The sequence below is a fragment of the Lygodium microphyllum genome, chromosome 6 (genome assembly GCF_053477565.2).
Source record: "Lygodium microphyllum isolate KBCC chromosome 6, Lygodium_microphyllum_v1.1.10, whole genome shotgun sequence".
Classification (NCBI taxonomy): domain Eukaryota; kingdom Viridiplantae; phylum Streptophyta; class Polypodiopsida; order Schizaeales; family Lygodiaceae; genus Lygodium; species Lygodium microphyllum.
Window position 1 is genome coordinate 161,961,619 of NC_141140.1, and position 17,247 is coordinate 161,978,865.

Consider the following 17,247-nt stretch of genomic DNA (forward strand, 5'->3'; position numbering starts at 1 on the left):
TAATAAAGTATTTTTACTAAGCAAATTAGGATATTGGGTCTCCTTTGCAAAGACACTTAAATCTTATAAATCTAATCTCTAAGTTTCATGCTTGAAACAATTTTATAAGCTAAGAAAGTGAAAAAGAGGCTAGAGTTGAGCACAAGATCAGTGAGAGGGCCAAGCCCATTAAAGCGGTGGTCTCGCTGACGGCAAATTTAATGCTCTTTAAGCCATAAAAAGCATTAATACCCTTGATTGGGAGAGGTGGCCACATTTCTACCTTCCCATGCAAGCCCTCAATGTTGAGAAGAGGGCAGTGTGACATGGTTAGCAACAAGATAAGTAAACCACAAAGGTAGTCAAACATGGTGAGTTGATGGAAATAAATCTCTCTACTACAAAGTGTTATGGTATCAATATGAAGGACATTGTTGGGAAAGAGGTTAGAGGAGAATCCATGAAATTTTTAAGGTGAAATTTCACAAATTTGGCTATTAACAAAAGGTCACAAAACCAAAGAAATTAGCTATGTTTAATTTAAAAAGTATTATTTATAAGCAAATATGGCTATAAGCCAAGTCTTCAAGGGTATTGTACCGCCAAAACTCACCTACATTGCGATTAAAGAGGGACAATAAATCAAAAACTTCTTAACTTCCATATATTATTTTCTCATAAAGCATGCACATCAAGAGAATATTTATGTATGTATGTGTATGTGCCTTTCGTATATGTACATATCACTTGCTTAAGATGTCAAGTTTAGATGACAAAAGAGCTTTGATCGTCAAATCTTTAAGCATATATTTTAGTAGGGACTCCAAAAAGAATAGATTGAGGAATACTCAAGGCCTTCTTCAAGAAGAGGAAGGGCTTTGTCCAAGATCCGAAGGTCTTTTGAGCATCAGTGGCCTCCTCCCTCCCATGTCTTAAACAAAGGTATGCAAAGTTTCCATTTGCAGAACAAGTAAGGGATTCATATAATTTAAAAAATATAGGGCTATCATACAATGGATCCCAAAATCACATGATAGAATACGGGGAGATGTCAATAAATATGGAGATTATTGTATTGGATTAAGAAAACAATTACTGGAAATATTTCTTTGTATAAAATATTTATTTTGTGCTAAAAAAATGGAATACGGAAGAACTTACAAGATAGAAACAAATTTATTTGCTATCCTCCAAGTTCTTTTTGCTCATAAATAAGTCCACTTGAGGAATATAAATATTGCTTTCCTCGTAATGTCTCTTTACTGCTATCACAAAGGTTTTGTTTAATCAAGTAGTAGAGCATTCTCTTCACTCTATTTGAGTTTACGCTTGATATTTGCAAGTCGACAAATAAAGAGAACGATAAACTTTATTGAATTTATATGATTTGTTAGTAAAATCCTAAATGAATGTCAATTTCTCATTTTTATTGGTTGGTGTGAACCACATTTTGAATAAGGAGTTAAAGAAGGCTCCAAAATCTCCATCTTAATATTTTCATTCAATAAGGTATGTCTACATGTTTTGACTCTTGGACCTACCTCCTAGACTATCTTTGGATTCCGCTATTGCACAAGGTTACTTTGCACTCTACTCTAGTGTTATGTGCTTAATGTCACAATTAGCTTAGCATATAAGCCTTTAGCATTGAAATCAGCCACAACTTCCAAGGTACATGTGAAGTAGTGAAAATGAGCATAGATGCAATAATACCTAGACCCACATAGCCAATCTCATGTAGCAGAAATGTAGAAGCTCGTAAACTCATGCTCCCTTTCAAATCTCTCAAATTCAATTGATGAGAAGCCCATTCAATCTTTTCCTCATTGTTTGGAGGCAATTATAGTGTAAGAGTTTTACCCTTTTTATTCATAGTCTTATACTTTGTATCAACCTTCACCTAAGCCCTTTTATGTGAGCATATACATTTCTTCTTTACAAACTCCACTATCACCTAGTATATATCCAACGAATGTACTTATACCAAGTAATTTTCATATTTCAACCCAACAAATAGCATAGCTAAAAGTTTAGTCATAGTATCAATATAAGACAACCCATCATATGCTCTTGATATGCAATCTTCACCTTCCATAATCCATGCCCCTTCATGTCATCTTGTGGCATGAGAACATAGTGTTTTGTAGTCTTATTCATACTTTGTGTTGGGGGTAAAGGGGCCTATGTCTAGCCGCCCATGTATTACTACACTGACAGTACTCGCCATTGAGTAAAGGTGCCTCAGCCTAGCTGCCCGTGTATTACTACACTAACAGTTTCCGCCACTACATACTGCAGGCGGCAAGCGCCCATAACCGTCACTTTATTATTTATTCTTTTAGTGACAGTTGAAATAAAGGCAGGCCTGGTCACACATTGTGACTGTTGGAGTTCCCATTTGTGTCTCTCTCTCTTCTTGCTCTTGCTCTCCGCCATAGCTCACTTCCAAGCAAGCTTCGATCCTTCTCACCTTTCAACAGGTATCAAAGCTTGATCATGGAGCTTGGCCCGGCATTACTTCATCCTAAATTGAAGACCTAGAGCTTAGAGCTTCAATGTCAACCATGGCTTCTTCCCCCCAAGGTAAAATTTCATCTCCCACCTCTCCTCGGCCCTCATAGGCTCTTTGCAAGTGTTCCTTGGCTTCATTGTGCACCTTGTATAACCCCATTTGCCCCCTTATCCTCAGCATAACCAGCAGGCCCCACAATAGCAACTCACATTTTTTTGCACGTGTTTCAAAATCTGGCTCAAAATTCCCATTTTTTCTCATATCTTGGGTATCCAAAACCTGATTTAGGCAAGGCAAGAATCTAGCTTGGGGTTTTGGCACACTTCAAATGCGATGGCGATGTTAGATCTGCCAAATTTTGATCATAGCATTTTCTACAACAGATCTGAGTTGATTTATAGCAAGAAAATGTCATGCTCTTAGCTTATGTGATGCTCTCAAGGCTTAGTATTTGACGCCCAGATGCTTTGGGGATGTTTGCCCAATGTTTTGAGATGCTTTGGTTTGAGCTTCCATAGCTCGATTTATGTAGGGATTTACTGTTATACATTGTTTGGGCAGCAAGGTTTTATTAGGGACGGCTTATGCATAATGCTCTTTGTTGACATTCGAGACTATTGGATGTATTGATGCTTGGTCATCATGGTGTATGCCCGGATATGCTATTTGAGAGCTATTCAGCCTTCATTTGGATGCGGACACTTTGTTTTTGGTTGGGATTTATGCTATCTTGGTTGACAAGTTATTTTACCTCCAGTTTGGTTATGTCTATTGGTTTCGGGCTATGTCTTTGGGATATGCAATCAAGTATTGACCTTCGAGGTACGATATCGAGCTTGTCTTTGGTTCCGGATCTTCATTTGAGCTTGAGCTCGGCTTTGGAATGCATTTGATGCTCCGTCTTGGATATATATATGGCATGTATGTTACCTATGTCTGACTGATCTTGACATGTTTGGCCTATGCCACTACTACATGCTAGTTACATTGTTTGGAGCCGATTGCTACTAGTGCCTTGTCTTGGCTTGCATCTAGCTTCCCAGAACTTACTTGGGATATTTCTTGGCTTGCCAGAGTTGTACTTGGGATACAATTGATGTCTATGGATGCTCTAATTGGAGGCTACAGAGCTTACATGCTCATGCTGTCTTATTGATGTCTGGTCTTGGATCTTTCATCACTAGTACTCTCGTATGCCTTTCTTGAGCTTCTTGGCTTGATCTATATAGTTTTTATGCTAGTGGGAGCATCGTTGGATGTTTGACAGACATTGAGCAGGTGGTTTATGCTATTGAGCTTTGAGTCTTCTAAGACTGGGATCTTCTTCACTTGGATCTTGCATGGTTGATATGCCATGGTCCACATACATGTACTTGGCTTGATTTGGGCTTCACACTCCTTGAGCATACACCTCTTTGTGTTAGGTCTTGCCAGTGTTGTATACACTTTGCCCTATTACATAGGGGGTGTGCGGCTTACTGATAGATTTGTTTGACATGCTTAGGGGTTTGCTTGATGTCCGTATGATTGTCATATGCTGATTTATGCCCACTTGATGGTGGTTATGCTTTGACAGTGGTTGACTTGGTGCATTGATTTTGCCTATAGTTTGCTCTCATTGTACTCGGGCATTATTTATTACAGTAAGCAGTTATGTATGGACTGATGTGGAATTTGTTGAGAATCTACCAATCACACCCTATGTATGCCCCTTTGTATGGAACAACTAGGCTAGGAAGGTGCAGTTCATTCTAGAAAGAGAGACAGATCCCATAGGCACAATGATGTAGTATGCTACCAAGCAATCCTATATAATGATGTACTTGACTATCACTTTCATATGATGATAATGCAATAGTACTTGTCTCTTTCTGTCAAGTGTCTGTGTCATTGTCAATCCTACACAAGATTGTGTTTATGAGTTCAAGTCTCAATCTTGAAACCTAATTCACTTGTGTAACAGTTGTCTTCTTTGTCAATGTCAACATGAGTAGTATCTTCATCTTCCATCCTCCATAGCTTCCGCCTCTGCCATGCTCTAGATCCCGCATCTTACACATGGTATCAAAGCTCAGTTGAGGATGGCTTAGCTCTTTTCTACTCTCTCTCAGTTCCTCTTCAACTCTGGTCACCACAGTTCCAGCCCATGACTTCATCTCTCAACTCTACCTTCACTTGAGCTTCCATGGCAGCCATTGCCAGCATCACCCTGTCAGCTTGAAGCTCTTGGATCTCTCTCCACAAGTCATATCTCACTACAATTCCTTCTGGGAAAATGTTCCTCTACTTCCAGAGCTCCTCCCTGGCACCTCACACCTAAGCATTGCACAATTTGGAGCTCAGCATTGACAATTTTCTCAATCTCTGCCATGTGTCTGCCATAGCCAAACTGGACCTGCAGTACTTGGAGCCTCCATATCTTCCTCTGCAGTCCTTATCTCCTCACGCTTTCTTCTGAGAATATCCTCTACATTTCTAGGCGCAACTTCCCAGCATGAAAAACGACAACATTGTGTGCCGTACGGCTTGCCATTGCCGATCTCCCCAAACTGGCACAGTTTTTCGCAGCTGCCTAAACGACCTGCTGTAGCTCAGCATAGGGGCAGCCATTGAAGGGCCTTTTATGGGGCTTTAGTAGGCCATATAGTGGGCCAACTCCAGCTAAGAGGGCTCTTGAAAATTTTACTCCTACGTGCTGCTACAGTGAAAAGAACAGTTGGATCTAGGAACCCTAAACTCAGGCAGCCATAGCTTTGAGCTTCAAGCTCAAAAATCCATCAGTTTCTCTCTCCTCATGACTCAAAAAAAGCTCTTTCCACTCAGATCTGACTAAACACTGAATATTCTAACAAGGATTACTCATCAAATCACATCAAGGAGGGGAGATTTGTGCTTGGAAGATTTGAAAGAGTTGAAGAAATCAAGCAGCTCAAGCAACAACCACATCAAGCTACTCTTCTCACTCAACTGAAGGTTTTGCTACTCTGATCTACTCCAAAACTCAATCTTCAACAAGAAATCAAAACATCAAAATCAACAAGAAGAAGGTTCAAGAAGATCCAGCATCAACATCAGGCTCATCAAGAACAGTATCTATTGATACTTATCAAGTGTTACTTGACACTATTCTTCTTGTATCCTTTGATACACTTAAGTACAACACTCTTACTGATTTATCTCAGATTTGAAGCTGATTCTTGGTCATATCAATGACAATTAGGAAGATTTCTATGTGGATACACTTCATGAAGAGTAACATGACTTGTGTTGCTTATTTACATGACATAGAAGATGTTCTTACTCTACCTGCAGAAGGAAATGGAGCTACCTACACCAAAGAGAAATCAATGAATCCATTTGAAGATTCTGAAGACATGTCTACCACTTTGCTTGAGGGGGACAATTGGAAGAGCAAACTCAAAAATGTTGCAAGCAAAGTCAATAAAGGAGCAGACCAAGAAGATCATGAAGAAGAGAAGAAAGATAAGAAGATTTTCCATGATGCTGACAAAGAAATAGCATATGCTGAAAAAGACCACAAGGGCCTATCGGTCCTTGTCTCTCATTTTCTGTTTTAAAAGGATTGTACCTGCCTTAATGTTCCTTTCATAAGCTTGTAAAAACTCCTCATGTAGCCTTGTACTATAGCCTCTGTACACTTTGTGAGGCCCTTGTTATAGCCTCTGGATGTCCACCATGTTTATGGTACCCACACTTAGCCTTTTCTGCGACAGCCTCTGGTGTTTTGCCATGTTTGTGGTATACCCACACTTTGCAGGTGCTACTCTCACTAAAGCCTCTACACACTTTGTACTTTCAGGTTGTGATTGAGGAGGGGTGTTGAGAATCTACCAATCACACCCTATGTATGCCCCTTTGTATGGAACAACTAGGCTAGGAAGGTGCAGTTCATTCTAGAAAGAGAGACAGATCCCATAGGCACAGTGATGTAGTGTGCTACCAAGCAATCCTATATAATGATGTACTTGACTATCACTTTCATATGATGATAATGCAATAGTACTTGTCTCTTTCTGTCAAGTGTCTGTGTCATTGTCAATCCTACACAAGATTGTGCTTATGAGTTCAAGTTTCAATCTTGAAACCTAATTCACTTGTGTAACAGTTGTCTTCTTTGTCAATGTCAACATGAGCAGTATCTTCATCTTCCATCCTCCATAGCTTCCGCCTCTGCCATGCTCTAGATCCCGCATCTTACACAGAATTTTCATGTTGAATCATCCTAATTTATGTACTTTTGATGATACTTGGTGGGAAACATCATTAGCGATCAGTTCGTGGTCATTTTGCCTTGGTTTTGATGGTATTTTGGCTATTTATAGTAGAAAACAACAAGTAGTTTTGAACTATATACATTGTTTTGGATTGCATTATGGGTTCTTCTTCCACTGACAGTGCTATCTTCAACATCAGTAAGCTTGATGGTATGAATTATGCCTATTGGAAGAGCCAAGTTTGGTAGGTATTGGTGCAGAAATCGTAGATAAAGCCACTAAGGATGCATGGCGAGCAACTTGAAACTATGACTGATGATGAATGGTATGAGCTTGATGAGTTATGCAAGTCCACTCTCATCTAGTCTCACTAAATAGGTGCATTACAATGTGGTTGAGGAAGCACTGAGTGCTTGGTATCTTTGGGATAAAAATAAGAACCTCTATGAAAAGAAAAGTCCAACAAGTCAGATGTATTGGCTGAAGCAGCTTATGGACCTGCGCATGAAGGAGAATATGACAACATATGCTCATTTGAGCCAATTCTATGCTATTCTCAAGAACTTGACTTCGCAAGGTATTACCTTTAATGATGAGGTTACTCCATTGTTTTTGCTTGGGACTCTAAGTGAGTCATGGGATGTATTCCGCACTGCCTTATGTGCTCCTACTACTATTTTGAACTTGCCTGATGTAGAGAGTGCTCTTCTGCACAGGAAGAGATCAATCATAAGAACTTGGATGTCTCTCGTGTGTTGCATGCTTTGGCTATTAGAGGCAAAGATGGTAATGGCAAGAATGACCGTGGGAATGGCCGTGGTAGAGACTCGCAGAAGTCTAGGTCTAACTCGCGCAGCAAGTCTCATGGGAGAAATGCTAATGTGACATGTCATCATTGTGGCAAGAAGGGTCATATACGCCCACAGTGTCATGAGTTGGGCAATGAGAAGCGCAAAGAGAAGGGGAAAGACAAAGTACAGGAAAAGCCCTATGATCACAACATTATGCTTGCGAAATCAAGTGTGAAAATCGAGGAGATAAATGTCATGTAGATTGATGACTGTGATGGGGAGTACATACTTGCAGCTAGTTCTTGTGATGCTACGTTATTGACTGATGTTCACTCCTATGTATGCACAGTGCTCGCTTTTGGATTCTGGTGCTTCATCTCATGTTACACCATGTCATGAGTGGTTCCACTCCTACCGCATTGTCTTTGGTTCAGTTCACTTGAGTTCACTTGGGTGATGACAAGTCACTTGCTATTGTTGGCATTGGGGATGTACGGCTGCAGTTCTGTACTGGTAGTGCTTTTTTGTTACATGATGTACGTCATGTACCTATGCTTGCACATAGTCTTATGTGTGTAGGGTAGCTTGATAATGTTGGGTTCCATGTTTCATTTGGGGATTCTACCTAGAAGATCACTATGGAAAACTTGTGCTTGCTAGAGGTGCCAAAGCTAGCAGCCTCTATCCTCTTATAGTTGATGGGTCCTCTGTTGACCATGTTTTGTCAGTGGGTTCCATCCCACATGTATCTCTTTGGCATGCCCGTTTGGGCCATATGTCCTTGAAGGGAATGAAAATGCTTTCTTGTTTGCAATACTTACCGCCTTCCTTGACTACGAATGTTTTGATTCATGTGAGCATTGTCTTTATGACAGACAGACTAGAAATACACATAAGAAGTTTGGTAGGACACACATGAGTGAGCCCTTGGCATTGGTACATTTGGATGTCTGTGGGCCCATGCCCTGTCAGTCTATGGGTGGTGCAAAGTATTTTGTGGCATTCATTAACAATTTTTCGTGTAAATTCAGGGCTTACCGCATTAAGCTTAAGTCAGATGTTTTGGTTGTATTTCAGAGATGGCTTGCATTTGTTGAAAACCAGACTAGGCATAGGCTGAAATTCCTTAGGACTAGCAATGGGGGAGAATATGTGTCACATGTTTTTGAGAAACTCTGTGACGAGAGGGGTATTAAGCGTCAGTTGACTACCCCCTATACCCCACCCCAGAATGGTTTGGCTAAGCGAATGAATAGAACCATCCAAGAGTGCATACGCAGTATGCTTAGCCATGCAGGCTTACCACAGATCTTTTGGGTTGAGGCAGTGAGTACAGTTGTGCATGTCATAAATAGATCACCTTCTAGTGGTTTGGATTTCCAGGTTGCAAAGGAGGTATGGACTAGGAAACCTCCATCTGATGCACATCTACGTGTCTTTGGATGTGAGACATTCCGCCATGTGCCCAAAGATAAGTGTACTAAGTTGGATCCTAAGAGTGTCAAATGTATTTTCCTTGGCTATGGGGATGCATGCAAGATGGGTTCCCACCTCTAGGATCTACAAGTGCGAAAAGTCATCCACAACCATGATGTAGTCTTTCATCAAGACAAGATGCATAGGCAGTTTGAGAAGGTGGTAGAGATATGCAGGGTTATATTCTAGGAGGAGCCATGTGCTCCTGCACAGCCAGTTGGACAACCTGCAACAGTAGTTGGTAGGGTGTTGGACCCGTCGTAGAGCTTGTCATGAGATGGCGGTCTACTAGAGATAGACTTCCACCTGATAGATTTGAGCCCTTGATGCATTATGTCTTGGTTATAGATGCAAGAGAGCCTCTCACCTATGATGAGGCTATGCGTACAGGTAACAATCACTCCTAGGAGAGGGATATGCAATCTTAGATAGACTCCTTGTACAAGAATATGACTTGGGATTTGGTTGCATTGCCTTCAAGGCAAGAAGACTTTGCCATGCAAATGGGTGTACAAGTTGAAAAGTACCCCTGGAAACCCTAAGCCGGATTATAAGGCCAGACTTATTGCTAAGGGTTTTAAACAGAAGCATGGAGTTGACTTTAATGAATTCTTTTCTCCTATGGTCAAGATGACCACCCTATGCTTAGTTTTGGCCTTAGTCACATAGCTTGACTTGGACATGTATCAGATGGATGTTAAGACTGCATTTTTGCATGAACACCATATTGGAAAATATGGAAATTTCTCATAATTTTGGGACACATGGTCAAATCTTTGGATTTGTCATAACTTGAACACTATAACTCCAAATCGAGCACTCTATAGCTCAATAGATTCCATTTTTCAAGCGCTTTCCAACGATAGGTCTGATCATATGGGTTTGAGAAACTTATGGGCATGTTATCCGTGTGCCACCTTTTTAGTATTAAAAAAATGGAAATTGGGAGATTCCCAAACTCACTAATATTGTGTTCATGGGGATTTGCATGATGAGATATACATGGAGCAGCCTAAGGGCTTTGAAAACGTGGCAGGGAGCACCTAGTGTGCAAATTGAAAAAAATTATTTATGACTTAAAGCAGGCACCTAGGGAGTGGCATCATAAGTTTGATGCCTTCATGCAGTAACAGGGCTACATCAGGAGTGCTATGGATCTGTGTCTTTACATGAAGAAAGGCCGTGATGGCTCCTTGCTTATTTTGATACTTTATGTGGATAATATGTTGATAGCAGGGAAAGCTCATGATGAGCTGGATGCTCTTAAATCTCAGTTGAAGAAGAGCTTTGAGAAGAAGGATTTGGGACAGTCCTCTCACATTCCTTGAGCCTTTCCGCATGTAGGACGTAAAGCGTATTGGCTATCCATTACCTTCTTATGTGAAGGTTTCACAAGCTGATTGTTTGTAGACGGATGAGAAGAGGACCATGGGCAGTTTGATGCCATGATAGCCACTCGTCCAGATATTGCCTTTGCAGTTGGTGTTGTGGCATGCTATATGGCTACACCTAGCAAGAAGAATTGGGATGCCATGAAGGATATCATGAGATACCTGAAGGGCACAACAAATATGTGTATTTGCTATGGCAACTAGGATACAGGAGTTGTCGACTACACAGACTCCAATTATGTAGGACATGCAAATAGTAGGAAGTCCACTTCCGACTATGTCTTCACCTATGCTAGAGGTGCTATTTCTTGGATGTCCAGGGTTCAGAAGTGTACGACTCTCTCTACCATTGAGGCCGAGTATGTTGCGATGATTGAGGCTTGCAAGGAGGCCATATGGTTGGGCCATTTGGTTCATGACCTTGGGATTGATACTATACCTACACTACATTCGGATTCTATAAGTGGTATTCAGCTAGTCAAGAATTCGGTTTTCCATGCGAAGACGAAACACATTGAGGTGAGGTATCACTTCATACGTGGGGTCATGGAGGATAAGTCTGTTGACCTTGTCAAGATCTCCACTAACAAAAATCCTACAGATCTGCTCATGAAAAGCCTCACTACTGAGCAATTTGCCTTCCTCGGGAGATTGATGGATGTTGGATGAGATGACGTTTTTCTTCATCTTGTTGTACATGTGTACAACTATCTTTTCCTTTTCTTTTCACTCCTCACTAGGGCAGATTCGCCTTTAAGTGGGAGGTTGTTGGGGGTAAAGGCACCTCTGCCTAGCCACCCATGTATTACTACACTGACAGTACCCGCCATTGGGTAAAGGCGCCTCAGCCTAGCTGCCCGTGTATTAGTACATTGGCAGTACCTACCACTTCACATTGCAGGTGGTGGGCACCCATCACAGTCACTTTATTCTTTATTCTTTATTCTTTTAGTGACAATTTGAATAAAGAAAGGCCCGGTCACACATTGTGAATGTTGGAGTTCCCATTTGTATATCTCTCTCTTCTTGCTCTTGCTCTCTGCCATAGCTCACTTCTAAGCAAGCTTTGATCCTTCTCACCTTTCACTTTTAACCCTTTGGAAACATACTATATTTCTTTCTAAAAATCCAATTAAACCTATTAAAAAAGGTGCCTAAATCTACTATATGAGGTGGTAGCCTTTTCCATATTTCACCATCACAGTCTCACCTTTCGTCAATGGCACTTGTTGTTGCTGAAAACCCATTGTTTCATGAGAATCATTGGACTCTTTCACATTAGGAGGCAAAGGATAGTATCTTAGAGTATCATTATTTTTTTCATGATTAACACAAACAATAAGAAATTGTAAACCCTCTTGCCATTATGGCTTCTAAATCTTGCATATGTTAAACCATTATCTAATACCTTAGTCTCCATGTGTACAACTATAGTGTATGGCTACCCAAATGATGGTAGGATTAAAAGAGGAATCCTACATAAAGAAGTGTTTATCATTTTGGACATCTCCAATAGTCACCTTTATATTGAAACATGCTAATGTAAGTCCCATGGAGAATCATTAATTGCTCGTATCCTCCATCCATGCTTTGCATCCACTAGCCATCTACCATTGTCATCTAAACTCATGACGATAACATTGATTTTAAATCCATGATTTATAACATCAATGTAAGATTTTTCAAGAGCTATCTCAGTGGTCACTATAGCTTAGTGAGTTCATATATAGTGGTTTCTTGGTATAGCAAATGTAGCCTCTTCTTCACTATAATACATTTGGTGTAGTCCCTTCTGTTAAAATGTCAAATCTAGAGCATGGCAGGAGCTATGGTGGATGGAAGATGAAGGCTAGATTCATGTTGGCATAGACTAAGCATTAGATAACTGTTACATAAGTGAATCAGGTTCCAAGATGGAAGCTTGGACTCATAAAGACAATCTTATGTATGAGACTGACAATGACAAAGATGACACTAATTGAAGGAGGAAAGCATCATGATATTGTATTCATTATTATGAAAGTGATAGTTAAGTACAATGCTTTATAGAAGTTGCATAAGTAGCATTTTGCACCACTGTGCTTATGGGATTCAAGTCCTCTTTCTAGATTGCTAGTGTTTACCTTGTCCATTTCTCCATACAAAGAGGCATACAACTGGGTTGTGTGATTGCCAAATATCTCAACACCCCTCCTCAATCACAACCAGAGAAGTACAAAGTGTGTAGAGGCTTTAGTGATCAACCACCTATTGCAAAGTGTGGGCGCACCACAAACATGGTAAACACTAGAGGCTATCGTAGAAAAAGCTAAGTGTGGGTACCAAAGACATGGTACCACAACCACCTATTGCAAAGTGTGGGCACACCACAAACATGGTAAACACTAGAGGCTATCGTAGAAAAACCTAAGTGTGGGTACCAAAGACATGGTGGATATCTAGAGGCTGTAACAGGGGCCTTACAAAGTGTACAGAGGCTGCAATACAAGGTTGCATGAGGAGTTCACAAGCTTATGCCAGAAGCATTAGGGCTAGGCAATACAAGGCTAAAAAAGTCTAGTGAAAATTTGGGTCAAGGACCAACAAGCCCTCGTGGTTTTTAGCATTCTAAGATATGTCATTATGAGTCTTATTGTGCTTCTTCATGTAGTCCACTTTGCTTTCTTTGATCTTGTACTTGTCCTTCACTTTGCTTGTAGCTTTAGGGTCTGTTAAGATGGCAAGCTCAACACCTGTGGACATTGATGATGGACCGCTTGGCTAGATGGGTCCACACGTTGTCAAGTGTTTTTCTGAAAACTGAAAATCCCTAGTCAAATTGTAGTTGGGTTTGATTTCTGCTAACTTAGTTGTTTGCATGACATTTTGTTTTGTTGTTTTGTAATTGGATTTCTTGTGTTCGTCTAGCTTAGGATTTGTTTCTGTCATTTTGTTTGATTTGTGTGAAACTTGATAGCCTTGGTCGAGCTTGGTATTTTTTTGGACAGGTTGAAGTAGGAGTTTGTTATTAGCTACCAAACATTGAGGAACAATGTATGTTTTCTTGTCGAGACTCTTGCACATCACATGGATTATGGGTTCACGAGCACTTGACATTGCACTTATTGATGCCATGGAATGGGATTAAGCACGTTTTGCACCATCATTGAACACTAGCACGGCATGAGGTCCACTGCAGCTATATGCAGTAACTTTTAGATGCACACACACTTGAGAGAGCACATGTCATTGAGCACGCGCATTTCTTGCATGCACCATTTGGGATGTTCATCACAAAATTCGGAACCTCTAGTGGAGCGTGTAAGGTGGTTGGGTGAGTTAGAGGGCCGTGAAGGACACCTTCAATTGTGAGATGGGTTGTTCATATCTGGTCAATATCTTGAGGACCATCATTTCTTGAGTGATTGTGAGAATTTTGGAAGGAGCGGAGTACATCATATATTTTAGAATAGCATGGAGAGATGAGGATAAGGAATGTTAAATAATCAAGGAACTATGTTTACATTTTGCATGACGCACGATCACATCTAGATAGGCTAGGCACAATTCTTCAAATGCATACATTATTTTTATGTGAGCATGGATTGATTGCTTACATATCATGGATCCAACATTGCATGTTTTCTCAAATCATGTATGGTTGTGCAATGAGTTCTCTTTCATAGCATATTCCTGCTAGGGCACACTGCATTAAAAAACAGGTTCATATTTAGAGAATATTTATTTTGAAGACTCAAGGATCAAAGGAAAAGATCGTATGTTTTACATCGTTAGAGAGTATTTCTTGAAGGAAAAGAGGATATGTGTGGTGAAAGTGTGTGCAATTACAATAACAATAGGCCAAGGAAGGGAATAAGTCATCCAAGATAAAAGATGGAGAAAAATGATGCGATTTATGAATATCAGTATTTTTACCCATTTTTTATGGATTTTTGTAATTCTGCCCACATAAGCTTGTCGATCAAATTCGTTTCGATCATTTTGAGTACCCGAACAACTATATTCGGAGTTCAAATGAGGAAGTTATGATCCAAACAAGTTGCAAACAAGCATATGGCAAAAAAAACAAAAATAGTAAAAAGCAGTAGAAAAGCAAAAGCCAAAAGCTGAAAGCAAAAAGCCTAATGTATATGAGTGTGGATAGAAAACTATATAAGGAGATGAGAATGAAGAGTTAGGGGCCTTCCCCCTATTGTACAATTGTATTTTGTGAGAGAGGAGAGAGGAGGGTCGCATGCTAGAGTGAGCTCTTGTCATGCAAATTTGAAAGTCAGAGTTGTTGGATATCAAGGCGCCGAGTGTCGGCTCAAGGTAGAGAATATATTTCACTTTGTTTATTTTCAAATTGTTGGTTTTTTTTGTTGTGTTGTGGTGTTGTGATGCTCTACCCGAATTTGGGTTTGAATTGTCTTAAGCTACAAGAGGCATTGTTTATTGTTTTGTTTTTCGTGTGTGGTTCATGTGGTGTCTGTCAAAATATTTAAATTTTTGTGTTGTGCATCCAACAAAGTCAATTACCTCAACTGGCACTCCTTATCGTCTCGTTATCGAGTTGTGAGTGAGGCTTGCTCTTGATCACTACTCGCATAACAACGTCTACACTTAGCATATTGGTGGTCATTATGAAACTCACATGGCCATTGACTTATCACTTATTATATTTAGTTTGTTACACCTTCCTACAACTGACAAAGATATAGCGCGCGTCAATTAGTGTAGTCTATTATGTATTGTTTGACTTAGTAGGCCACTCTCCTTTATGTTGTATCTTATCTATACTTTGTGTACATTGTATAATGTGTAGGAGAAGAAGAAGAAATCAGCAAGAAAACGTTTTGGCCTCTATCTCTCTTCTTGTATTCTTGAGTGAGCTTCCTCTTGTGTATATAGTGCGTGTTTTGGCACAATAGCTCAAGCAAGTCCCCCCCACCATACGATTCTTGGCATGGTATCAGAGCCACACTACTAAGAGAGGCTAATTTTGAAGGTTGAAGTGAAGGAAAAGAAGCAAAGTTCAAGCAAGCGAGCAATGAGTAAGAAGCTCTTCCATTCTTCCACTCTTTCTCTTGGATAGTGCCTATGAAGGCACTAGAAGCAGGGTAGAGTGAAAATCTCAGATTGGTATAAGATTTCGTGTGCGAGGAGAGAATTTTATATTTTGCAGATGAGTCCTTTAGGGCCATCCCACAGTTTTTTTGGGCATTTGAGGCCGTTTTAGGCCCTGTTTTAGAGTTGCAAGGTTGCGGACAACAGTTTCAGGGTACATTGTGATTTCGGCTGTATTGACTGAAAGTGGGTGCACAGGTTATAGATTTCAAATCTATAATTTTTAAGGTGTTTGCTAGAAAGCAAACATAAGGTTTATTTGCAAACATGTTGCAGATTATATATACTATTGAGCAATCAGTGAAAAAGGTTGCTTAGTATATTGCTGTACACTTGTTGTGAAAGGCTGTAGAAGACTAGCTTGATGTGTTGTATCCTTTTTTGTGATAATGACAAAGAATAGGGGAAATCCCATTATTGAGAAGCTCGACAAGAACAATTACCCTTCATGGAAGTTCTATGTGACAAACTTCCCCATTGGAAGGGCCTTTATGAGTTTGTTTTAGGTGAAGAAAAGGAGCCAGAGCTGCGTATCTCTCCCGACTACAAATGAATTAAAGGCATGGAAAGAGTGGAATGCAAAATACAAAAAGGTGATGTACTGGCTATTTGCAATCATTGATAATACTATGCTGGGACGTATCAAGAATGCAGAAACTTCATATGCATCTTGGACAATTTTTGAGAACATGTTTTTAGTAAATAAAACAGCACGAAAGATTCAACTAAAGCAAGAGTTGAATACATTGAAGAAATGGAAAATGTCTTTCAATGAGTATGTATTGAAGGTGAGGAGCATTGCAAATGCTTTACTAGCGATTGATGCAATGCTTAATGATGATGATTTGGTTTCATCCATTTTGAGTGGACTCAATAATGAGAAGGCAAGGAAATCATTTGTTACTTCAGTATATGTACGGAAGTCATTTCCAGATTTTGATGAGTTGGTCTCTCTCATGATTATCGAAGAGATCAATATGCAGGGTGACTCATCTGAAAGAAATGGTGAACAGGTCTAAGCATTTTACTCAAGTTCAAGAAGGGGACATGGTAGATCCTCTTTGAGAGGCCATGGTATGGGATGTATTGGCAATAACCAACAAAACAAGTTCAATAAGCAATTTGGTGAAATGTAGGTTTCAGGAGGCTGAGGAAACTTTGGCGGCAAGGGAAGCTCTAAAGGAAGAAGTGGATGGCAGAATAGAGGTTCTGGGCATTCTGCTATTGTTTGTCATTATTGTGGCAAGACAGGTCATATTGCAACCCATTGTTATGCTAAGAAGGATGATATTCACAGTGGTAAATTGCAGCGAGGAGACTATGCATCGTCTTCATGACAAAATGAAGACAAAAATGAGCGTATGTTTGTTATGCAGCATATGATGAATGCAGTTATAGGAAAGGGGACACATGATGATGTATGGTATGTTGATTTAGGTGCATGTAATCATGTGACTAGTCATGTTGAATGGTCTGGAGAGATGCAGGACTTACAAAATCCAGGTTATGTGCAGATGGGTGATGATTCATGCAATCCAATTTCACACATTGAAAAGGTTCCCTTGTCTTTGGATGATGGCCAAATAAAGAGTCTAACAGATGTATTACATGTGCCATCAATCACAAAGAATCTAGTGTCTTGGCCAAATGGTAGAGCAGGGATTGCAGGTCTGATTCAATGCAAAAGGTTATTTTGTAGAAAACTTTAATGATAAGTGCAGGTTGGTCTCAAAAGGAAGTAGAGTTAGATGCATATT